We start from the raw sequence: 24,968 nt of genomic DNA on the forward strand, positions 1-24,968 counted from the left end.
TTATTTGGGCTATTTTTAACCTTCCTTTAAAGAGGGTGTGTGTCTGGGGGGGGGGGGGCGCGGTTTGCTCTATTATCAGAGCCACAGGAACTCCCCGAGTTGCTGTCTAGTTTAAGAGCTTAGCCCAAGGCAGGGAAGAAGTGAACTTGGCAGGCTCAGATAAGGGAAATTGAGGGTAAGTATGCCGCTAAGATACCCATGTTCTCTACTCCTAGATTGAGCTCCTTGATCATGCAAGACTGTAGAAAGGTCTTTCTCAGCTGCCATCAGGCTGTGAGGCACGATTGAGACAGATTGATGCTGACGATTTTGCAGAGACAGTAAACTACAGTATTTGCTGGTTTGGACAATCTGGCAGGATTGAGAGGGGGTCAGAAGGAATGATTTCTTCCTTACTCTGATGACTTAGGAAGGTGAAGGGGACATCGAATCTCATGTGCCAAAAATATTTCATTATAAACAAACTCAAAATTCAATTACATTTACAAAAGACAGTAAACAATAGCTGACCCAGGAAATTTCTACCACAGCTCTTTAGAGTAATATGAAATATTGTTTAATTGACACCGTTTCAAACACTCAGATATCATTTGCTTTATTTGGGTGGAGTTATTTTTACTAATAAAATTGGGGAGAAATGACTCTTATTATATCTAAGCTGACATTTTGTACTAGTGAGAACATATTTTGGTAGGAAAAAGATGAAGGCTAAAAATAGTAACCTGGAAAAGTCATTTTTATCAGCCAGATTCTGACTGAGAGAGGTCTTAAAACTCTTGTCTTAAGAAGTGTTTAATCTTAGATCTGTTTTTTTGGCCGTTGTAAGAAAAGGAACAAGATTGCTTTTTGACATTGATAATGGGTATTAAACAAGGTTTCTGGTTTCAAAGTAAATAGAATTTTATTTATCAAGAAGAGGCCTGCTTCTAAAGAGGAAGCTGGTTAGTGCTGGCCCATTTCCCTGGAGTCACAATTTCCTATCTGATGGGAATGTGAGGAGCATGATTGTTTATACTCCAGAAAAGACAGTGGGAAGAAAAGAGGAAACAGCATCAAGGGACTGACCTTTTGACCCGGCTGACGGCCACAGAATCCAAGATTTTAGAATTAGGATCACAGGGCATTGGGGGTGCATCTTCCTAAGGCAAATGAAATATGATTCTGAGTTCTGTAAAGAATGCTGCACTCTCTCCCGACTCTCTCTCGAATCTGTTCTCCTCTCTTCCTCATTCTTCCACAGGGTAAACGCACCAGCTTCTTAGCTGGTCTCTTTGCCATGTGGTTCATCTGGCTTCAGTTCATCCTGCAGTCTGCTGCTAGTGTTATAACATGGATGGCAGAGGTTGTCTATTTTTTTCACCAAGACAGTACCTGGCAATAGCTGATAAATAAAAACATTAAGAATAATTAATGAAATTAATTTTCCAAAATAACAAATTCAAATAATGTCACCTCTCTGCTTATAAGACTCTGTTGTCTCACTACTGATTACAGGGAAATGTCTGAGACCCTCAGCTTGACCCCTCCCATCCGAGTTAGTGGCCCTTCCTGGGGCTCCTTATGTGCCGCATCACTGTGTTGTTCTGATTTGTTGATGTGTCAGTCTCATCACCCAAACACTGAGCTCTGAAAGGTGGAAATTATGTTTTATTTATCTTTATATTTTCAACCCTTAACATATTTTTGGTGCATTTAGGTCTTCATTAAATTTTTCCATTTTAAGATGCCATTTAGTAAACAAGGTTGCGTTCACTCTATTTGCATGATGCAATTCAATTCAAAGAATATCTATTGAATGCCTAATATATGTCTAAAACTCTCTGATTCATGACTTTGTAGACTTAATATTTCCTTTCACCAGTTCTCTTCAGAGACCGAAGTTGGTTTTTGTTTGCTTGTTTTCTTTTTAAAACAGTTTTAGTCTTCTCTTATGAAGAATACTTCAGTGCTTTTGATCATGTTAAATGAGCCTCTTCAGACTTTTTACCCATTTTTGTTTTTTCTTGGAGCAGCCAAGAGTTTAGAAATACTGGTTTTCCTTGAGCTTGTGTCTTTAATTTGCTTATGTCACCACCACATTTAGCCAATCTAGGATGGAAAAGTTGTGGTGATAGACATCTAATTGTTTTCTTATTACCGCCTTTTTTTTGGGTAACGCAAAAAAAAAAAAAAAAATATGTGCCAGGTTATATCAAAACAACTGCAAGATTTAGTGATATAAATGACAATAGGTACCATTTTTTTTAGTATTTTAAATATGTCAGGCACTATGCTGAATCCTTGCTGGATTATTTTGTTTAATCTTCACAACAGCCTTGAGAGTAGGCACTTTTACAAGTGATGGCATAAAGGATTAAAAAAATTTAATGACTTCCATGAAGTCACAGTTAGTAAGCAGAAGCACATGAGGGATTTCAACCCAACTCTATCTGATTCTGGAGCCCAGACAGTCCCGCGACTCCTAGTGTTTCTTATACTTGGATAACGCACAAACTCCTTGCAAAAAATATTCTTAGGATCCCCTCTCTTCTAAAGATCTCTCAAAAAATGCCAGTTTGAGAAATACAGATTTAAGAAACTAAGGTTTCATTCTGTGGAAATGTCTTTCAATTTGAACTGTTGCTGCAAAAGAGAAGTTTTACCTTTACCATAGGCTAAGATGAATTGTTCAAAGATTGCTGTCAACATAAAAACACAAACTCTAAAAATCTCCTATCTTTGCAAATTTGTCCTTGGACTCTGGGGTCCACAGGCAGTGGCAGAACAAAGGATTATTTGGTTTTAAGAAAAGGGAACTGCAGGCTACCCGGTGGCATAGTGGTTAAGTTTGAATACTCCGCTTTTTGGCCTGGGGTTCACAGGTTCAGATCCCAGGTGTGGACATAGCACCATTCGTCAAGCCATGCTGTGGTGGCATCCCACATAAAATAGAGGAAGATTGGCACAAATGTTAGCTCAGCAACAATTTTCCTCAAGCAAAAAGAGGAAGATTGGCAACAGAGGTTAGCTCAGGGCCAAACTTCTCACAAAAAGAAAAGAAAAGAAAAGAAAAGGGAATGGCCTTTGAACCCCTAAAATCTCTGTTATCTACCCTGTTGTGGATGCTGTGGTTCATTCTGCAGATCTTGCCTTCAGCACCAAGACACTCATGCCTTCAGGGGCCAGAAGTGTTGGCTACTGAGGGTTCACAAGTGATTCCTTCCTCAGGAAACTCTTTTGGCTGCCCAAGTTTCCATCCTATTCCTGGGGGCAGCATATTCCTATGACCACTTGATAGAGGTGGAGGCGGGGTATGGAGTGGGAGCGGGCACAAAGGCTCAGCTGCTCGCTTCACTTCAGGTCAGGTCTGAGGAGGCACTCCAGCTTCAGAGAACTCTGTGGGACGGGCTGAGGGCTCTGTTGCAACTGCATTGCAGTTCAGCTTCTCCCTCTGCCCTGTCCTGCTTCCCTACTCCCTTACGACTGTTGTTCTTGCGAATACTCTACACTAAACCTCCTTTTGGCAAATCTTTGGCTTAGGAACCCACTCATGATCACTTCTAAAGCCATCTCAAGTAAACACTTAATGTAAACAAAAACAGGATGATTTCTGTGTGTATGTAGCTTTAGGATGAGACTCCTATGCCTCCCTGTAAATCAGACTCTTGTCGCTTAAGCTCCTGCATCAGATATTCTGGCAGAGAAACTCTTGACTCTAGCACTCTACAGGTGTAGACGTTAATATCTGCAACAGTCTCCTCATCCTTGGAGAAGCCTCTGATCCCTCCCTAGAGGGGAGAATCGACACAACACAAAGAATTCAACTGGTCCAGGTAAAACTCACAGCAGCAGCTTGAATGATTTTGTTAAGTTTTCTGAATTAACCAAGGTAATAGAATAATAGACACTAAAACTCGCTATTTTGTATCATGTAGATGGTCTAATTTATAATTCAGTATTTAGGCTGAGGGAACTTAGCTGACATTATGAAGATGTTAGGACAGTACATATCCATGGTGGGAGGTTCCCTGTGGGTTTATGTAGGACTAGTGACCAGTCCTTCCCTGCTCAGTAATCTTCAACAGGAACAGTTTGTACTGAGTTCCAGTAGTTGGAGCTGTGCCTGAGCTGCTGAGGAATAAGAATGCAAGAAACGCACAGAGTATATGGGGTAACACACACTTACATTTTGTACCCAGCTTCACCACATGATTTTGTAAACATAAGAAAGAGATAAATGCAAAATGATCATACAGCTCATATAAATAATTCAAGCCAAAAGTTCATCTGAGGCTCGAATGATCTCATTTGAATCATTTTAGTTAGATTGAAAACAAAACATTCTTTTCCTTTCAGTTGTGTAGGTAGCTAAAACGTACTTGAGATCACATTTTAAGATTGATACACGTCTGCACACTTCTACCTTCTGAACTGAGTGCTAGGATAACATTCCAATGTATTAAAAAAACAAGAAATAAATGCACTGTCACTTAACATCAAAATAATTTTAAGTGCTTCTGTTTTCCCTTTGCATGACCATCATGACATACCTTGATAATCAGTGGAAGGAAAAAATAATTGTCCATATTCTTTCACAAGACTAAGGCAAAGATAAGATGAGATTAGGAGGCAAGGAGGAAGTCTGAAGCAAGGTACAGTACAAGGTGGATTGCATTGCCAATTATCAGCAGGATTATTGAATGGAAGAGGGGAAACTCTCCTAGCTGGTTGAGATGTGGCAGCAGAGAAAAAATCCAGATGTAGGTTCAGAAAATAATTTCTTTGCATAGTCTTTGCTGACTATGTTTATAGAAGTAAATGTCAAGGTAAGCTTGGCAAGGAACAAAAGGGATGAGTCACATTTCTCCAGCCTCATTCCCAAGATGCTATCTTTTTACCTTTCTGAGTATGCACAAGTCTGCCACTGGGGTTCTGCTCCTTTATGGGGAACAGTATGCAAACACTCAAATAAGAGCAGGACAGCAATTTTTCATATATGCTTTGTTTTCATTTCTATGACTTGGAAAGACCAAGTTTCCAAATGCAGAAATTCATGTAGTTACTCTGCAGTTCGAGTCCTTGCTTGCACTCTGGACTTTATAAAACAATTAGTTTTAAACATGCTCTTGGAAGAGCGAGTGTAAACTTTGAATTAAAACTCCTTTTCTCTGCTCCTTCCTTGCACATCATACAGAACCAAGTTCATTTAGAGAATAGAAAGGTGTGAATAAGACTTGTCACTACCTCAGTCTTTTGTTGTGTGTTTTAAGTATATTTTTCTACGGTTCTGAGACATGGTCTATGTAATCAACTATTAAGTCATAACTGCCAAGCCAACAGGTGTTAACAGCAAGAAACTGTCAGTTCCTTTTAGAATACATTGACTTTTAAGGTTAAAAATCTTGACTCACAACACTAGTAGAAAAGACCATTTTACAGTTTCTTTACAGCTTTCCAGTGGGGGTAGGATGACCCTCCCTCAACTTTGATATCTTGAATCATTATCTCATTTTTTTTGCTTTTCTTTCACTTGCAAACATCCCTAAAATATTTTGTATTGGTTACCTCTATTTCCTGCCTAGTCCTTCTTTATTTCCTTGTGGTCTGAATTCAGCCCCTCCACTCACCTGAAATTTTCTTCCCGGTCTCCAGCAACCCTTTAGGAAACGTATCTAAAGACTTTTTAAAGTGACCCATTTTTTGGACCTTCCTGTAACAGTTGCCTTGTCGACTGCCCTCATTGCCTTGAGACTCCTCCTTTGTTCTCCTAACTTCTGTGACACTATGTAAAACTGATTATCAAAACCAACAGATACTCTCAATTTCTCTATTTTGGTTATGGCTTAAAATCATGAAGTTATTTTTGGTTCATCTCCATCCTTTTTTCTACTAAGTCTTGTCTATTTTTCCTTTGTAATATTCTATCTTCTTTTTTCCTTCCAAATCCCACTGTTATCACCCTTGTCCAAGTCCTATGTCATGCTTGTTCTTCTTAACTGGTCTCTTTGTATTCAGTTTTTTCCTCATTCCAACCGTTACTAAGCTGCTGCCAGATTTTTTCCCCAAAATGCTTTTTTCTTGAATAAGTCACTCCATCATGCTGTGTGCTTGGAAGTGGCTGGATTCAAGCCAGTTGCGAATGCATCTGTTCTGATGATATATTTCTCTTAAAACCAGACAAATGCTTCCAGTGAAGATGCAGAGAAAACGCATCAGTGGTTGTCTTGGATGGAGATGCTGAGGTAAGCCGATTTAGTTTGAAGTTTGGAGTTGGATTGCATGGGCTAGAGGTCAGGGCCGTGCAGTCAAACACGATTGGAAGGGTTGGAGGTTGAAATGGAGCCAATGCAGAAATGTGTTGAGGAATATTAGGGGCTTTAAAGCAGAAAGAACAGGGCAGTCTGGGACACATGAGGGTAGATGTTATGGCTGGTGATCAAAGGAAATAGCCAGTCAATGGACTAGAGTGAGAAAATTTTGGTTCTTACACTGTTAGAGATGATGTGAGGATGAGGGGAGAGTGGCCAAGCTGAGTTCTATGGTTTCTGTTGTGATTTTTGCCTGAGGAGTAAAGTTGTGTGGAATGGGCTTAGGAAGAGTCTAAAGAGAGAAGCTAAGGATTTCCTAGGCTGATCTGCTGGAGGGTAGTTCTTCCATGAATTCCTTTATATGAACCTATTGCTTTAACCAGATGAATCTAATAATTGTTCCCCAGCTCATTCCTACATCTCTGCTATTTTCCGTGTCTATCATGCCATAATCTTTCTTCTCTGCTTTCATGAATTCTACCTTTCCTTTAAAATTCATGCATGTTTTATCTGCTATCGGTTAGTTCTTGGTTCAAAACAATGAAATTGAACACTGGCTAACTTAAACCCTCTCCTGCCCTCCCCACCAAAACAGGGTGGGGAGTTGAAATTTTCTAGATGAATTCACAGAATCCACAGGAAGCTGGAAGATAAGAATTGAGATGGCTCAAACCAAGGAAACTGGGAAGATCAAGAAGCAAGAGACACAGCAAGCATCTCACCGCAAGAGGAGCCTGGTAAGGACTCTGTCACTGCTACTACCGCTGCTGTGACCTTGACCTCCACCTGTGCTTTATCCTTGCATCCCCCTCAGAATTCAAGACCTGACAGAGCATCCACATGGTCCAGACTAAGTTATATGTCCATTTATTTGGTCCAGTTTGTGAAAGGGATCTGCTTCCATTGTGTGTGGAGAAGAGTAGCTCCAACCAACAACATGCACAGTGGGGGCTTTCCCAAAAGGGAGAATGGAATATTGTTAGGAAAAGGAAGGTGAAATGCTGGAGAGCCCCCAAATCACAAATTCCCACTCTCTACCTCCTCTGTGAGTTGTTCCTACGTACCCCAGGTGAAAGTGGCCGCTGTTCCTCCTTAAGACATTTTTTCCTCAGCCACTAATTTGGTGTGTAGTACCCAACAGTTAATGCCATTTCTATATATCCTTTTTCCTTAAGAAGATGAAAAGACCTTAAAGACCAGAACCTTATCTCTGTATCCTAGCACTCAAAAAAGGCCTTTGCACACAGCATGTACTAAGTAATTTTATTTTAGAGGATGATATTGACCAACTGTTTCATTTCCAGGGAATGGTGTCAGTGAGAATCAGCTTCATGTTTTATTTCATTTAATATGCGATGAACCAGGACAGGGAAACTGGCATCCACTGCACATTTACTGTGTGTTAGGTACCATGCAGAATATTTTCTCTTGTAATACTAGTGATAATAACAGCTGGCATTTATTTAGCTTTGTTATGTGCCATGCATGAAATGAAGTGATTTACATACATTATTTGATTTAATCCTCATCATGACCATGTGAGGCGGGTGGCATTATTTTGCATGTTTTACAGATGAAGATACTGTTCATTAGACAAGTTTAGTAACTTTCCCAAAGTTTCACAGCAGATAACTGTGGAGCTGGAACTCGAAACTATTTCAGCCTGGTTCCAAAGCCCTTTTAATACGTTGCATTGCTGAAATAGGAAGAATAAGACTTGAAGGAACATATAATTTCAATAAACATTTCATCTCCTTCATCATTAGCTGCCCCAGTTTCTCAGTATTGCCTGAAAACTTCTTTGAAATGCAAATTCTCAGGTCCCATCACAGACCTGCTGAATCAGAAACTCCCGAGGTGGACCAAAAAGATTCTGATGATTCTGATCTACATTAAGGTTTGAGAACTGCTAACTTATATTCTCTCTCACTGTCTATATTTTTGTGTGGCTCTACACCTGTATAAGTCATGTTGAACAGTATGCATATTGTATTCTATGTCATCATTTAAATTTTATTTGTAATTTTTCTTATATTTTCCAATTTCTTTCTTTTTTTTTCTGGTCAGGAATTTTGGCCCTGAGCTAACATCTGTTGCCAATCTTTCTTTTTTTGCTTGAGGAAGGTGGTCCCTGAGCTAACATCTGTGCCAGTCTTCCTCTACTTTGTATATGGGATGCCGCCACAGCATGGCTTGATGAGCAGTGTGTAGATCCGTGCCAGGGATCCAGGCCTGCAATCCCAGGGCTCCCAAAGTGGAGTGTGTGAGCTAACAACCATGCCACCAGGTGACTCCTCAGATATCTGTTTTTAATTCGTATATCTGGTGCATTCTTGTAGGCTGCTCTTCTTGAATGAGGTCTCACATAAATTTAAAGAAAACAGAAATACATGTGGAGGGTACCTATGTGAATGCCAGTTATCATATTCCAGAATAGCCCTCTTATTTACTTTCCTGGTGTCCCGGACAATTTTTATCCTCTGGAGGGGAAACAGAATGAGAAACAAAATGTAATCCACGCAGGCGAGATTCATCTCCACCACTTCGTACCCTTTGCCAGAGGAGCTAAATGATTTAGTGAGTGGCCTTCTCTTCCAACTTTTGCGGGAGTATCAATAAGGATGTCAAAATATCAATCATGGTTCTACATCTCTCACCCTTGCCCTGGATTTGTTGAAAATCTGCCCAGATGCTCAAGAGGTGTCACATACAAGTTAGATGTTCATCCTGTCTTCTCTGAAATGTGAAGATTGTCTGCTGATCATGTCAGCCACCACGATTTTCAGGACCAGGTTCGTATTCCAAATGAATGAAGGCTTCCTGCCCTGCTTCTCTCACCTGCATGTGAAGCAAATTGAACATTATGGGGGTGATTTTGAAGATAATGTTAGGATTGATGAATGTTTTTTCTCATTTTCAAGAGGGAAATGAGTCAGAAAGGGCAAGATGAATAGTTACTTTCCCTTTCTTTTTGCCTCCCTCATGTTGCAATTATAACAAAGTGCATTTTACTTGACTCTTTAATTCAGTTCCTTTATTCTGATCTTTGAGTTTAAAATACAGGTAAAGTGACTAAACTCATTTAAATTGCCAAAATTAGGTTTTATTTACTTCTTTTTCTTGTAGTTTTAAGGAAAACTACCCTAATCCAATGTTTATCACTAGGATCTTGCTTTTGTATTTAAAATTTGCTTAATAAAAAAGGTTTCCTTTCTTCATTTCTTCTTCTTTCTTTCACCTGAACCTCTTCTTCCCTTTTCTCCTCTTTCTCTCCCTTCTCCCTCCCCCACCCCCACTGCACATTGATAATTAAAAAAGAAAGGGAAAACCAGCAAACAATTGTTGAGCACTTACTCTATCCCAGGAACTGTACTAATTTCTTTGGATATTTCTTCTCAATCTATCTTCTTCTTGGTGGGCTTTCTTCTACTGATCAACCATCGTCTTTCCACTGAGACTTTCATCCCCTCCTCCTCCACAATTTGTCACCTAGTTCTTTGATTTCACTTCATAAACATCCCTTAAATCTATCCTTATCACTTTATCATCACTGACTTACTTATCTTTCAGCCGAAGTATCTAGATGACCTCTTAACTGGTTTCCCTGACCCCGTTTTCTCCAGCTTCTAGCGCACATGTATTTTTATCTCTATCAAAATAATCTTTCCAACATGCAAATCTAGTCAGTGATTCATTCAACAAACATTTATTGAGTGTCTACTGTTTTTCAGATACTTTGTTCTATGAATACTTGTAAGAATGTGACAAGGCTTAAAGCCTCAAAATTTTCCCTGTTTGGCAGAGGAGACAGTTGTATAATTGGACAATTATTATAGAATGTCATATGTTAAAGGATAAAAGTATATGCACAGTATTAAGGAAGCACTAAGAAAAGGATAAGAATCTCGATCAGGAGTTGGAGGAGAGACTCAACATAGACTTCCTGGGCAAAATAACTCTTGAAATGAGTCTTGAAAGATGAGTAGAATATAGTTTAGGGAGGAAGATGAAGGTAGGGCTGAGCATGGATGCTAGAGGCAAAGGGCATTCTGAACCCAGGGGTAATCTTAAGCAATGGCAACAACAACAAAAATACTTTGATGTTTCCTGAACTAAAGAAATTCTGTTTATTGTTGTTTTAAACTTATAAGTTTTGGGATAATTTATTACGCAGCAATAGATTATTAATGCAGCAACTGAAGGGCTATTTATAAAAATAGTGTAGAAAGAATCTGAACTGTTTGGTAGCTATAGAGATGGAGAGGAGCATGCAGACTTAAGAAACCCATAGGAATTAAAATCTTTCGGATGTGGTGATTGATTGGATGGCAGTGAGGCTGAGTGAGAAAAGAGAATCAAGGATGACTCTCTAGATAAGTTCAACTTGGGCATAACATAGATATCAATCCCCATGCTTAAAATCCATTATTGCTTCTTCATTATTTCCCAGATAAAGGTCAAATATTAGCTGCTCTGACCTCTACAAGCTGGATCTTTCCTACCTTACCAACTTTATCACCAGTCCTCTCCGAGCCCCCAGTATTGATTTTGGAACATAAACTCTCTTTCATTTTTTTTCTTTTTTTTCACTTTTCTCCTGATGATTCCTCTTCTAGGAATGTCTTTGCTCTTCAGCTCAACTTCAATCACTCTACACACATACTTCCATCACACAGAGCAGTCTTTCAAGAATTCCATGTACCTCCTATCCCGCCACCCCAAATCAAACTTAATTATTCTTTATCTTCTGTGTTACAGCAGTGTTTTCTACTTGTCTGTATTGTCGATTACATTTGTAATTATTTATTTGCAAGTCTGCCTTTTCTTCTGGACTATGGACTCCTCAAAAAAGGCTCAATATCTTCCTTATTTTGGTGTAAGTGCTTATGTTAACGCCTAATATATAGGAAGTGTTTAATCAATGTTTACTGAGTATGTGAATGAAAGAGTGTCTTCTAAATCAATGAAATATCATTACGTCTCTCCTGACTTTTTAAATTCTTCATTTTGAGATACTTATTAGAGATGCTTACACATGGAATTTACTTAAAGTTTAACGTAGCTTCACAGAATCTGTGATCACCTGTCCTTCGTATCTCCACAGCCTAGTTCAACAACTTTTCAACTGGTTTATCATTTTTTCCCTTTTCTTTATTTGTTGTTACCCAAGGAAAAATATTTCGCATTTCTCTCATTTCTTCATATCCCACCAGTCCAAGGAGGACGAGAGGCACATGGAGCAGCCATGGACCCAACTTACCGCTTAGACCTAAGGCTAGTCCAGCCCAGACTAGATCAGCCAACCCCTAGACAGTGCACAGATGTGTGATCGAGAAAAAATATTGTGCTTTAGAGTCACAGAATTCCAGTGTGGTTTGTTAAATAGCATTATTACAGCAATAGCTGACTGATACAATCAGGTTTCCATTCTTTCCTTCCCTTCCATTCTCAATGCTACCATCCTATTTCTTTCATTACTCACCTAGACTATTGCTATAGGCCACTGAAAGAAGTCCTCCAACCTTTGGTTTCTTTTCCTCTCAACTTGTTTTAGTACCACATCAGATTAATCTTCCTGTTCTAAAACGTTCAATGGTTTCATATTATTCTCCAAATAAAATACAGATAAGTAATTTATCTCAATTTACTGAAATCCTATCCATCCTTCGATGTCCATCTCAAATGCTACCTTCTTTAGAAAGCTGCTGTCTTTCTCTCAACTGACGTGTTCTCATTTTCCTATGGACTTTAACATCTCCCCAATTCCCCCACTCCTCAGCCCCTGGTAACCACCATTCTACACTCCGTTTCCATGAGTGCAACTTTTTTAGATTCCGCATACAAGCGATGTCATATGAGATTTCCTGCTCTCTGTCTGGCTTATCTCATTAAGCATAATGCCCTCAAGGTCCCTCCAGGATTTCCTTCTTTCTCATGGCTGAATAATATTCCATTGTATATATCAAACATCTCCCCTGTATCTATTTATCTGTTGATGTCCCTAACTTCTAAATATTGAAGCTCTCCAGGGTTTAGTCAATGAAAATATTCTCTTTATTTTTTGTTTGTTTTGCTTAGAACTTATTGATCTTCTTCATTCTTTGAATTGATATATTTCATTAGTTTTGGAAAATTATTAGCTATCATCTCTTCAGATATTGCTCTGTCCCCTTGTTTTTGGAAATCCAATATGTGTGCTAGACTTCAGGGCGTGCTCGAGTCCTCTTAGCACAGGCTTTGATTTTTTTTTTTTCTGGGTATTTCTTTCTGATCTTTTCCAGTTCCCTTGTTCTCTCTTCAGCCAGATATAATTTGCTTTTAAATCCTTCATAATTTCTGAATTTTGGTAATTATATTTTTCGCTCTTTTCAAATTTGCTATGATTTTTTAAATAGTTTCCAGTTGTCTGCTTTCCATGAATAAAGTAAGCATGGTTGTCTTAAAATCTAATTTTGGAAATTTTAATATCTGGAGGCTCTGTGGTTCTTTCTGTTGTCTGCTGTTTCTTCCATATCTCCTTGTGTGCCTGGTTATCTTTGACTGTGCATCAGACATTACATTTGAAAACTGATTGTAGAAATAATTTGTGGCCTACATATATATATTACATTTCTCTATAAAGGAGTCTGATGGTTTCTACCAAGTTCCTGGGGGCACTGGCAATCCAGTATCACCTTAATTCAGTGTCAGGTTTGAGATTTCCTGGTCTACTCAAATAATTTGTAGGCTGAATGATATCTGAAACTTTTCTGAAGATATGGATATTGGTTTTTTTTTTTTTGTTTTTTTTTTGCCAAGAAAGATTCACCCTGTGCTAACACCTGTGCCAATCTTCCTGTATTTTGTATGTGAGCCGCCATCCCAGCATGTCCACCGAGGAGTGGTATGGGTCCATGCCCTGGAACCAAACTCAGGCCACAGGAGTGGAGCATGTGGAACTCAATACCGAGGCCACAGGGCCGACCCTGTTAAATATTTACTTTTGGCAAAACAATAGTTCTGAATTATTTTATCACTTTTTTGCTCTTCTCACTCTCATGCAATCTCATAGAGCCTCATAACTTTAAACATTCTCTCTATATATGTTGATGAGGCTAGAATTTGTTTCTTTAGCCTGGTCTTCTCCCTTGAATTCAAATCTTGTATATCCAGTGTCTACTCTATGTCTCAATTTGGATGTTTAGTAACGTTTTCAAATTAAACCTTCCTGAAAAGAAACTCCTGCTTCTCCCGAAACATGCCCTTCTTGAAGTCTTTCCCATCTCTTTTGATGGCAATTCTATCTTGGATACTCAGTCTAAAAATCTTAACAGCATCCTTCTTTTCTCTTTCTTTCACCTCCTACGTAAATTGCTTGGTAAATCCTTTTAACTTTACATCTAAAACATATTGAGAGTCCAATCCCCTTTATCACCATTGTTCTGGTCCCAGCCAGCATCCCCTTCCCCTGGATTAGTATAGTGGCCTCCCACCAGGTCTCCCTGCCACCTCACACAATTTATTCTCCACGTACAGTATAATGTGATACCTTTTTGACCTCACGTGGTAACTGCATGATATATTTTTGACCTCTTTTACCACTTTGTTCCTAGATCTCTCGGCTCCTTTCATCCTAGCTTCTTTGCTTGTTTTCAAACATCCAGGAATGCCTCAGGCTTTTGGACTTGCTTTCCCCTCTACCTGGAATGTATTTTCTCCAGACAGCCACAAGCAAACAAAGCTACGGTCTTTGTTCAAATGTCCCCAACCAGGAAGGCCTTTTCTGACCACCTTGTTTACAATTGCTATCTTCACCCTACTCTAACCCTTCCAGATATCTCATTGTTTCCTGTAATTTTTCTCCTGTTCTATTTTTTCAATAGCATTTATCAGTCTCTGACATACTGTGTATTTTATTTATTTATGTTTATCTCGTACTTTTTTGTCTCTCTTCCCATTCTACTAGAATGTAAGCTTCACAAGGATAGGGATTTTCATATGTTTTGTTAATTATCACACTCCCAATACTGGGAATATTGCTTGGCTAATTTAAGTATTTGTTGGCTGGATTAGTGCTCCCACTCACTGGAAAAAAATGCACAATTTTGGTCAGTTTCAGAAATGACATCTTATTAATGCAAAAGTACTATTTTCCTTTACGGCAACAAGACAGAATTATTTAAAATATAATCAACAGGAAATGTTTAATCGCTCCAATTGTATACTGTTAAGTCAATTGTAGCTGTCCAATTTACTGTAATTTCATGTTATGAAGGAATTTCTATACAGTAAAATTGATATTTTACTGAAAATTCAATTACCATCCAGTTCTATATGCTTCTGGCATATTCAATTGTGAATACTTATTTTTGTGTTTACATAATGACAGACATTGTTGTGGTGTTTCAAATGGATCACTTTAACCTGGCTAGACAGTACTTTGATGAACTTGTGAGAAATGGAATTGACCAAAGTCTCTTGCCAAGTTAGATGTTTGATGCAGGCCACATCAGGACACTGATTTGGATGTTTTAACATCATTCTACTCAGTGCTCAGACTTTAACATGCTTTCAAAACACTAATTAATGTTGACCAAATTCCGAGAATTTATTTTTAATCCTGATTTTACAGATGAGGAAGCAAATGGGGAAGAAGTTAAATGGCTTATTTAAAGCCACATCACAATTTAACAGCAAGCTGGGATTCTGTGCTGGGCACTCTTGTCTCATGTTTCCAAGTTTGTTAACGTCATGATCTCATGCCAGGATAATCACTGGAATCCAGGCCTGAGGAACATAACTTATTTTCTGGGGGTGCTGCTGTGATGACCAGAGACGTTGCCATTAAAATTCAGAGTCTGGAATCAGACCTGGTTCACATTGATAAAAAATGGAGTTCTAGTCTGTATTTCTGTTCTTTGGGAAGAAGTATCATTTTGGTGTCTTCCAGTCTTTTAGATAGAGAGGCTAAAATAATAGGCCCAATGGAAAAATAAAGAGTCCCACATGTTCTGATGTTAGTACAATGGAGTACTATGGTTTAAAAAAATTTAGGGTTAGAATTTCCTTCTCAAAGAGGGTAGAGTCAAGTTAGATACCACTTTTCTAGAAAACCACACACTCAATTATACAGATGTGGAATGGCTTGCTGTGAATCAAAATGTCTGAACTCCTTATAGGGTACAGGGATTCTCACTGAATCTTGCCTTTGGGCAAGGGCTCCTTTATTTATGTTAGAAAGAACGGCTTACAAGTCTAATTACACTTGGTTAAAACTATCCATTGGTTGATAGGATTATTTACTTATTCTTTTGTATTCTTAGCTTCCTCATCTGTAAAAGAGTGATCATTGTGGACCCTCTCTAATAAAGTTGTTATAAGAATTAAATGACACTTCTGGGTATTTATCCAAAGAACATGGAAACACTAATTTGAAAAGATATATGCACCTCTATGTTCAACGCAGTATTATTCACAATAGCCAAGATTTGGAAAAAACCTAAGCACCCATCAGTGGATGAATGGATAAAGAAGATGTGGTATATGTACACAATGGAATACTACTCAGCCATAAAAAAGATGAAATCTTTCTACTTGTGACAACTTGGATTGACCTTGAGGGCATTCTGCTAAGTGAAATAAGTCAGACGGACAAAGCCAAAGACCATATGATTTTGATCATATGTGAAAGACAAAAACAACAACACATGAACGCATAGACACAGAGAATAGATTGATGGTTACCAGAGGGAAAGGGCGAGGGTGAAAGGGGTAAAAGAGCACACGTGTATGGTGATGGATGGCAATTAGACTTTGGGTGGTGAACATGATGTAGTCTTCACAGAAATTGAAATATAATGACGTATATCTAAAATTTACATGATGTTGTAAACCAATGTTAGCTCAAAAAAATAATTAAATGAAATAATCTAAGTTGAGTGTTTGGCACAGTGCTTGGCTCATGGCAAGCAGTACATAGTCGTTAGGGTTATCATTCTTCTCATCTCCTTCCTCCTCATTATTACTGTTATTAAATAATGATGATTATTAAATGGAGGTGAGAACATATGTTCTCCAGATGAGCAGGAATGGCAAAGGTGAGGGATTTTTATCATCTCCTATATTTCAAACACTGGCTATGAGAGCTTTTGCTACCAGATGCAAGATAAGAATATCAACTACTTTAGTAATCAAATGATTCCAACATGGAAAGCCGACAGCTAAATTAGCATTTTTAAGTAATAAAAGAAAATGTCAAGAAAATATAGTCTTTTTTTTAGAGTAGAAAATGACAAGAGTACAATAACAGACTGCAGTTGAACAGTGGATTGATGTGTTCTCAGGGACTAGAAGTTGGAGTGAAAATAGAAACGTAAAACTAATATCAATTACTGGCACATGGTTAACACTAAAATGTTTTCTGGGTGAATGAATAAATGACTTGGTGGATGGATGTTGTTTCCTAGCCTAATCACAAGTCTCTGAACATGTCCAGTGTGGCAGATACATAAATGGTCTTATCCATCATCTTTACCAGTTTCCTTTCAGTGTGTCCTTTTGTACTGAAGAGACTGGAAAGCTAAAAACCACATCACCCAGACTTCTTTATAGCGAGGGTGCCAGATATGATTTAGGTCTAGTTGGTCAGATGCACTCACGTGGGACTGGAATTTGGACCTGAATTATGCAGGGAAGAGAGGAAGAGGAAGAAGCATCTGCTTGCTGGTGCAGATAGCTGTGGAGGTGGGTGGCATTGGAGCTGGCCTTGGAAGTGACAGCTCAGATTGTGGCAGGTGAAGCAGTGGTCTTGGAAGCCCATTTCTGCAGTGGGAACTTGGGAATTTTTCTTGGACTTTGCCCAGATCTCCCATTTACTCTGTAAACCTTTTAATACCTGGGAATTATAGCAATCCCTTTCTGTTTAAAGAAGCCAATATGGATTCTGTCCCCTGCAGCTAAGCCTTGACTATCGCAGTGGTTCCTTCTATCTCCATGCCACAGTTTCATCTGTCTTGTCTTTTTTTATCTTGCCTTGGTCAAATGCCACTTCCCTCCTTAAATATCCCTCATATCCTCCCCAATAATGTGCTTTATTTGATCCGCTAGAAGGTTTTGTGTTTCTTTTATAATTCTTGTCATATTCTGCTTTGATTTTGAGTTTGTTTTCTCACTCTGTTCCAATGCAATTCTTTGAGTGAGTCTAAAATTAAAATATACTTAAAAGGAGGCCGGCCCCCTGGCCGAGTGGTTAAGTTCGTGTGCTCCACTTCAGTGGCCCAGGGTTTCGCTGGTTTGGATCCTGGGCGCGGACGTGGCACCACTCATCAGGCCACGTTGAGGCGGTGTCCCACATGTCACAACTAGAAGGACCCACAACTAAGGAAAATATACAGCTATGTGCGTGGGGGCTTTGGGGAGAAAAAGGAAAAATAAAATCTTAAAAAAAAGTGTATATATATATATATATATATATATATATATATATTTATATTTATATACTGCAAGGCTGTCTTGAGTTCCTACAGGACCTATCACAGTGCCATAGGTATAGTAGACACTTAGTGAAGATTAGAAGAATTTAAACAAAATCACCTTAGGAAGGCTGCCTTGAGAAACACTATGCCTAGGGGTAGTGTGCCTACAGCCACTCTGTCTCCAACTTAGATCTCTCTCCTGAGCTCAGACCCATCTTTCCAGCCATTTCCAGGACATTTTCATCTGGTGTTCCACTCACACTGTAAGCCAAACATTTCCCAAACTGAATTCATTTTCTATCCTCTCAAACCTGCCTTTCCTTCCCTGTCTCCTGTGCTAATGAATGGCAGGCATCATCATTCTCTTACCATCATTCAAGCCTGGTCCCTGAGCAACAATCTCAACTACTGCATCCTTCTCTCATTACATCCAATCAGTAAGCAAGTCCCATCCACTCAAGTTCCATCTACCTCCCCTGTCTCCTTTTCTTCATTCCTCCATTACTGGCATTTTCGGTCTGCATCATTTCTCATGTGACTTCAGACTACCACAGACTGGTCTCTGTGCAGCAACTGTATCACATTTTTTGACTTGTTTTTCAGCTTTACCAATAATTCTCTTTACTTTAGCTTTACGGTCAATGCAACTGCTTACTAAGTTCAGAGGTAAATTACTGGTTTATATGGATCATTTTAAATGACTGTACCTGGAGTTTAGTTTTGAGGCAGATTGATTTTGATGTCTGCTTTGTTAACTATTTGTGCTCAGTTTTGTCAGAAGATGTAAGTCTTCAGATGGTCTTACCATCATTAATTAAACAAATAACCACATCAGGTGTCATTTGCTGTTATTATTTTGTTACGAAGTAGAGCACAATGTTAAAAAGTGAGGCCTCCGGAGTCAGACTAACTAGGTTGGGGTCACCCAGGCTCTGCCACTAATGGCCTGGTGACCTCGGGCAAGTTCTTTAATCTCTCTGTGCTTCAGTTTCCTCATTGGTAGAATGTGGATAATAATAACATTTACCTCTTCATGTTGTCGTGAGGATTGAATAAGTCAGCATATGTAGTGTGCTTGGAATGGGGCCTACTTCATAGTAAATAGATGGTGTCAGCTATTATCTGTACTATTTATTAAATGTGAATTGTGAGCTTTTAAAATATCTAAATAATGTGAAATTCCAACTAATTAAGAGACAAGAACTGGCATCTCTAGGAGTATACAAGGATTTCAGTGATTTTAGTAATTAGGTGATTTTTCTTCACGTTTGTGAAATAAATTAACATATTTGGAATAGCTTCTTTAAGTTTACCTTAACTTACTAAATTTAACTTCAGGAAAATGGTGTACAAAGATTAAATTAAATCCTGATAATTGTCAATAAAAAGTAACTTGCTCTTCAAGCGTCGTAAAGAACAAGTGATATTTCTATAGCTCTTGCAGATGTTTATTAGAACTTGATTATCTTTTTATTCTTCTTCCTTCTTTTTAAAGGAAGGAGTGGGTAATTATACTCTGTCACATTTCCTTAGTTCTTAGATTGATAAGGTAGGTTGGTGATCTCAAGGAAAAAAAAGCAAGATATTTTTTATTAGTATAAAAGTAAAAGTAAGCCGTGGAATGATCTTTCTTCTTTCCATGTCTTTTAGCCTAATTTGTGGAATTTTAACATCTATAGTATCTTATCTTTGTTTTTTTCCTCTAATGGAAAAGTGAATATTAATGACTTTTTTTTTTTTAAGGAAGATTAGCCCTGAGTTGACGTCTGCTGCCAATCCTCCTCTTTTTGCTGAGGAAGACTGGCCCTGAGCTAACATCCATGCCCATCTTCCTCTATTTAATGTGGGATGCCTACCACAGCATGGCTTGACAAGCGGTGCATAGGTCTGCACCCAGCATCCGAACCGGCAAACCCTGGGCCACCGAAGTGGAACTTTCGAACTTAACCGCTGAGCCAATGGGCTGACCCTAATGATTCATTTTTCAACCATCAAGATCTATCATCAGAAGGTGACAATGCTCAGGTATGGAAATATAGGCGCTTATTTATTGGCACTTAGTATCCAGAGAAGAAGAATACTGCCTCCAGAGAGCTTGAGTAGTCTGAGCGTCTATTGCTCAGCCCCAACACTGCTCAACCCTAGGAGGTGCTCAATATTCACCGAGTCAGTAAAGAGGCATTCTCTAATGGCAGGCAGGTTTGTTTCATCAGGTCTTGCCATGCCCCAGATGAAATCTCCCTAAAGGGCGTTCATCTCTTTTTTCTTTCCTTCCCAGTCATGTTCCTGGAATCTTTAAGACTTAAATAAAGAATCAGCCACCATTCAAGATTTTTCGTGTCAGTTCAACAAAGGGACGTAAAGTCAAGAATTTCAGGTTGATCATATTCTACCTAAAGTCTTCAAAGTTAGTGATTGAGAAATATGTTTTTCCCTATATGTTTACAGTAGAAAAAATATTTTTATATTTTAAAGTCAGCAGCGGAGTTTGTCTTTGGATAAGGACAGACGATATTTGAGAAAGTACCCTAGTAGCCACTCTGAAAATGAAATGGTAAACCATTCTCCCATTCCCTCCTCCCTCTCTCCTCCCTTTGTCCCATGTGGGCTTGGCCAAGATAGGACTGTCTGAGATCAGGAGGGGTCTGTATTCTTGCTTAGTATACTGAGTGGGAGAACTCCTGAGTTTCTGAAAGAAGACCAAGAGGGAGGGAGAGAGAGACTCTTGAGAGGGAGGAAGAGATGAGAAAGACAGATCAGCAAGCACGGTCCAATAAAAACATAATCTGAGTCATATATATAATTTAAAATTTTCTAGTGGCTATATTAAAAAATTAAAAAGAAACGAGTGAAATTAATTTTAGTAGTATGTTTACATTGAAAGCACATCCCACTTTGGCCTAGCCAAATTTCAGGAGCTCAGTGGCCACATATGGCTAGTGGTTACTGTATTGGGCAGCACAGATGGAGAGAGAGGTGCCCCGGCCTCATGGCCAGAGTCTAGAGTCCTGTGATGAGACAGGCAGTTAAAGTTCCAAGTGGTAGGAATGGATGAGGGTCCTTAAATGAAAAATTCTCATTCATTTTCTGTTGTGTCAAGACGTAACCCCTTCTCATTATTTTTATATTGTCAGTAATATTCTGATATAAAATGTAGGATATTTTCCGTAAAAATTCTTTGAATCCATATTGGCAGGAAGTACTATTCCTTAAGCATTCACTCAAGCCAGGAATGTAATGCTTCTCCCTCATTTCCGACAGCCTAGTAAAGCCAAGTCTCATTCATTCTACAGCTTTGACATCTCCTGTATCCGTCTCCTCTCCACACCTAGTTTGCTTTGGTTGCATTGGACACTCAAAGGAAGAGGGGCTGTGTTCTATAGCTGGGTCACATAAAGCAGAGGAAATCAAACAGCATCAGAAGCCAGATGTGAGTGAGATGGGAACTGAGCAGAAAGGATAAATCCAAGAAGATTTGGAGGTACGACAGGGTGGCAGAATGAGAAGATCCCCCTCCACAATGGATGGGAACTTGACTCATTTTTATTCAAATATTAAAATTAAATCTTGAGAACTTGGGACCACTCAAGCAGGTAGAGATTTTTATAGGAAGGCATAGATGTGAGAGCTAGGACAGACCACTTAGGATGAATTAACATAGCAGTTTTCCACCTTGGGAAAATAATTTGGTGACAAAGGTTGACCTGACCTAATTGGGCATGAACCAGACGTGAATTGACATAAGGCTATTTACAGTCTTTGTTTTCACATTTAGGGTGAATGTTCATACATTTTGTGGCAGAAATAGTAATGTATTTAATAAGGGGTGCTACCTCAGATGCCACTATGGAATGTCACATAAAATAAGGAAAGGCACTCTATTAATTTTATGAAGTTCAAAAAATTCAGAATTTCAAATTATAGCGGGCCTTTTGGGTTTCCAGGAAGGGATTGTGGACTGGAATTTGGATTGGTGTTGAGGTGGGGCTGGAGGGAAGGTGAATGGCGAAAGCTTTTCTAGAATACCTCAAATCACAGCCAGAGGTCAGGGCTTGTCTTGTCTGTGTTTAAAGTGATCTCTGCCGATAGACACACCCCTTCTCTCCTGTTAGTTGAACAAGTGTTCTTTCTCTCCTTCCCTTACCAGCCTTCATTTCCTTCATTCTTCATTGTTTGTCCTCTGCTTCCTGGAGTCCTGGAGGGTTGTGTATAGTTCCCCACATAAGATTCTAGCTTTGTTGGTGGTTGGGAGAAACTCAAATTGAGGGATGCTGTTTATCAGAAATTTACCTTAGAGATTTTTGGAGCTGAAGAGGAGCTTGGTTTGACTCAGGTTGATCATGTTTGAGTGTGTTGCTTGCTCTTGAAGGCATGAAGAAGGCAGAACATGGGCAGTACTTATGTGATCAAAATTACACATCAGTCACCTTTTTATTTATAGCATAGTGATTCTGATTGTATCAGAGAGTGAACTGCTCATGTAGTATGATATTCAGGTGTACTATCTATATCTGGAGGTTCTTTCATCTGAAGGGGTTAATGGTACTCTAGAAGGGGCTAATTTAAACTCAGAGAGATGTGTGCCTTTCTTCTGGGTATTCAGAGGCATCCACAATGCTCTGACATTTTGTCTCTCTCTTAATGTAACGTCTGATGCAAACTAAAAAATGAATGTCAATAACTGTAGAAAGGAGTTTGCTCTCTCTCAAGTGGAGAATCCTGCATGACAAAAGGTCATTGTTCCCTATAAATCTCTCCAGAATATTTTTTTCTGTTTATCTTACTGAGCCAAACTTCTTTCAAGGAGTATATCTCTCCTCTATGTGATATTCATTTTGAAAATGCTTCTCTTTCTATGCAGCTATGGCAGAATAATGTGTTCCTTGCTAAACAGAATGTAGAGTAATTTCTTATCCAATAAAAATGAAAAAATGAAGCTGTTCAAAAGAAGCTTCCAAATTGCCCTGCAAAGAAAACTCCAGAGAGATACCCCGGCAGGCTGGGAGATCAAACAGTAACATTTAGGACTCATCTATTTGCATTCTTTCATCTGGGCAGCGAGTGATGTAACAGTCCTTGGCTTTTTGCTGTTTCTAAGGCAGCAAACAAATACTACAATTACTGGAGAAAAGACCTGCAGCCTTGTGGTAGATAAAAGAAAACTCAAAAGTACGTCCTAAGTTCACAGACATCCATTGTGATTGGTTTTCGGTCTTGGGCCACACAAAGCAGTCATTCTTCACCCTGGTTGAGTCATGAATCACCACTGAAGAGTAGGGACCCTTTCCCCAGAAAGACACACCCACACACAACAATTTTATTTAATTTAGGGAAGTGTGTGGATTCTCTGAAGCCCATATCTGTACCTCAGGTTAAGTCTAGAAAGAGAAAGGCATAGAAAGCTAGTGTAAATAGAGGTGTTTTATTTTTTTACTTTTAAAAAGCTGTTTCTGGAAAATTATGCTTTGTTTTGTATGTGTATTTTAAAGAAATTACAAAGAAAAAAAGACAAAATAATGTTCAATTATTTAATTCTGGAATTGTATGTGGATGAAATAATAGATAACAGGTATCACAACAAGGTTAACTTCAAAATTCTGGTGATACAGAGTAGGCCAGAACAAACCATCTCAATATTTCTGTAAGATTTAAAATATCAGTTTATTTAGAGACATTAAAAGAAGAATCCTATCCAAAGAGAAAGCTGTGAGAGCACGGCCATTGATTCATATCTGAATTGCTATCGCTGTTCTGGAGCATGGACTTGGGCCTTTGAGTGTTTGCTCTCTCCTCTTGATGGACTTCCTGTGGATTGTAAATGCTCCAGAGTGGAGGAAATAACGCTGGAAGTGGTTAACTGGTCACTAATATTATTGTGAATGGCTCTTCCACTTGGAAGACATTGAAAAATTACCACTAATCTAAAGAACATCATGATTTCTGTGCCTTATAGAATCCAACAGTAATATCTAAACATTAACTTTCTAACACCTTGCGATGCACTTTAAAGGCACTTTTCACAGATATTACCATATTTAGTTCTCTTTACAACCATATATGGTCATTATTATTGCCATTCTTATTTTTCAGATAAGGAAATTAAGGTCAGAGAGATCAAATAACTTGTCCCCCAAATCCCCGTTGTGATGGATCTGAGGCTCCAATCCGAGTTTCCCACATCCCTCCTTTTCACTCACCAAGAATAGCACATTCCGTGTCCGAGTCACCTGGCACTGCAGTCTTGGTCTGATTCCCACTCTCAGTGAGAATTTGTGAAATTAGCCTGTTTTTTTATCAGGCAGGAAGGACCATGGTCACCTGGTCCGAGTGTGCTAGGCTCCTTGTCAGAGAGCAGCACTGACAGGTGGGGTGTGGTAAAGGGTAATGGCTCTTGGGGCTTGGAGTTTGGGAGCAAAGAACGTAGAAAATAGATTTCCTTACTTCTCAGTTCTGTCAGAGCCCAATCAAACACAGGCAGTTTGGTGATGAAGAGAAAAAGGCCATTAGGAACGAGGGAAAACAAAAAAAAAGCAGAGGCCCAATTAACTTTGTGCTTCATTCTTTGCTAAGGAAGATGCTAAGAAGATTTTCCCTCCCAGATTCCAACTTGAAGCTGAAAGGTCAGAGGTACTGGAACAAATAGTGACAAAGGCACGGTATGTTCTAAACCTAAGGACAAAGTAGATGCAAATAAATAGCTGGAACGAGAGGGCACTCATCCAAGCGTCCTGAAGGAACTCATGAGTAAAGGAGTCTGTGGGTCGAAGGCAATTTACAGTCACAGATGACCCCTGAGTGCTCCTTGAGTTTGAGGACAGGTAACAAATCCAATTCCCTGTTACAAAAACCCACCCTTTGTCATCGATTTGTCTTTATTTAAAAAAAATTAATTCACAAATGCTCCTTGAGTATCTAGTGTTAAGTCAATATGAGATGATTATGTTTTTAACTTTTCAAATTGTTTTTAAAGATTTTTTTATTTTTTCCTTTTTCTCCCCAAAGCCCCCCCGTACATAGCTGTATATTCTTCGTTGTGGGTCCTTCTAGTTGTGGCATGTGGGACGCTGCCTCAGCGTGGTCTGATGAGCAGTGCCATGTCCGCGCCCAGGATTCGAACCAACGAAACACTGGGCCGCCTGCAGCGGAGCGCGCGAACTTAACCACTCGGCCACGGGACCAGCCCCTTTTCAAATTGTTTTTAATAGATTTCCAGAAAGCTCAACCAATA

At 39.0% G+C, this 24,968-nt stretch overlaps 2 long non-coding RNA genes across 4 annotated transcripts; one reads left to right on the forward strand and one right to left on the reverse strand.

The window, feature by feature from the left end:
• Positions 1-533: 533 nt before the first annotated feature.
• Positions 534-24,598, reverse strand: LOC139080377 (uncharacterized). 2 transcript variants are annotated; one of them, XR_011534850.1, is made up of 3 exons: positions 11,770-12,090; positions 8,738-9,125; positions 534-1,381 (listed from the first exon to the last, which is right to left on the reverse strand). It is a non-coding gene; the product is annotated as an uncharacterized lncRNA (long non-coding RNA). The 2 variants fall into 2 exon arrangements; XR_011534851.1 differs by lacking the exon at positions 11,770-12,090 and adding an exon at positions 23,938-24,598 and having other exon boundaries at positions 540-1,381.
• Positions 5,651-8,791, forward strand: LOC139080379 (uncharacterized). 2 transcript variants are annotated; one of them, XR_011534853.1, is made up of 3 exons: positions 5,651-6,221; positions 6,883-7,024; positions 8,355-8,791. It is a non-coding gene; the product is annotated as an uncharacterized lncRNA (long non-coding RNA). The 2 variants fall into 2 exon arrangements; XR_011534852.1 differs by lacking the exon at positions 5,651-6,221 and adding an exon at positions 6,480-6,623.
• Positions 24,599-24,968: the final 370 nt, after the last annotated feature.

This window comes from Equus przewalskii, chromosome 29 (genome assembly GCF_037783145.1).
Source record: "Equus przewalskii isolate Varuska chromosome 29, EquPr2, whole genome shotgun sequence".
NCBI lineage: Eukaryota > Metazoa > Chordata > Mammalia > Perissodactyla > Equidae > Equus > Equus przewalskii.